General features: G+C 44.8%; 1 long non-coding RNA gene across 1 annotated transcript; it reads left to right on the top strand.

Annotated features, from left to right (window-relative positions):
* The first annotated feature begins 25 nt into the window (after positions 1–25).
* LOC107988168 (uncharacterized) lies at positions 26–1,237 on the top strand. The gene is made up of 4 exons (XR_001759824.2): positions 26–241; positions 462–650; positions 732–825; positions 1,219–1,237. It is a non-coding gene; the product is annotated as an uncharacterized LOC107988168 (long non-coding RNA).

Raw genomic sequence — 1,237 nt, 5'->3', positions numbered from 1 at the left:
TCTGTCTATTTTACTGTCTGTCTGACTGCCTGTGTCTGACTGACCGAATCTCTGTCTGTCTGACTTTCTGTCTCTCTCCTCTCTGTAACTCGCCGTAGGTGGACTTTCCCACTTCGTCCTTCGAAGTCTTGTTTACAACTCCCCCTCCTGCAGACTTTTGTCCTCAATATGACTTCTCCAGACTGGACAGCGCCACCCAGCTCCGGCTGCAGGATGTCCTGCACAAGAAGTCCGTCTTCTGGTCAGAGACACAGACACGCGCTCTTTTTACACAAAGTATCTGAGTAAATCTCTGCTGCATAGCTACATCTTAGCTTAGCTTCTCCCGGAGCTTTTAAACTTTAAAACTGCTCCTCCTGATGGTCAACAGGTTAATATGATTTTCAGGAACATTAGCTTCTCCTGCTCCTATTGTCAGGCTAACATAGTTTAGCATGTTTACCCTCTTCTGTTTTCGGCAGGTTGACTGCAGAGGACAAGCGCCTCTTGTGGGAGAAGAAAGCTTTCTGTCAGAAGGAAAGTGCAGCTCTGCCTCTGGTTCTGGCCAGCGCCCCCTGCTGGGAGTGGACTTGTCTACCTGAGATCTATGCCCTGCTCAGACAGTGGGCGTGCCTTGGTCATCTGGACGCCCTAGGACTCCTACACGCGTCGTATGTTGCCACTGTCAAAAACCAAAGCCGAAGATAGAGCAGTGTGTGACATCATTTTTAACATCGTCGTGTTTGTTTTAGGTTCCCTGACCAGGAGCTGAGGAGGACAGCTGTCAAGTGGATGGACTCCATTTCTGACTTGGAGCTGCTGGACTTCCTGCCTCAGTTGGTCCAGGTAACGTTTGGACAGGAAGTGACATAAAGGACAAAAGGCCTTTGTCGTTTCTTGGAAGGTTCTTCAATTAGACCATAACATTTGCTTTAGATCAGTGGTTCTCAATTTTTATTTCATTCGTATTTTTAGATCAGTGGTTCTCAATTTTTATTTTATTCGTATTTTTATAGATTTATTCAATTGAAAATGTATATGAGAAAATATGGAATTTTTCCCCCCACGGTACACGAACCACTGCTTTAGATGATTCCCAAAATGTTCCAGCAACATGTGTTAAAGGCACACACTGCTGAATTCAACCAGTTTCAATGCTGCCAGAAATCATTACGAAACACACTGATTAATTTTCTTACATTAATAAAGACAAATACTGTGTATGTGTGCGTGTGTCAGGCTCTGAAGTACGAGTGTT

Source organism: Cynoglossus semilaevis, unplaced genomic scaffold (assembly GCF_000523025.1).
Source record: "Cynoglossus semilaevis isolate Cse_v1.0 unplaced genomic scaffold, Cse_v1.0 scaffold2618, whole genome shotgun sequence".
Taxonomy (NCBI): domain Eukaryota; kingdom Metazoa; phylum Chordata; class Actinopteri; order Pleuronectiformes; family Cynoglossidae; genus Cynoglossus; species Cynoglossus semilaevis.
The sequence above is the reverse complement of the archived record's forward strand: the minus strand, read 5'-3'. Positions and strand labels throughout refer to the sequence as shown.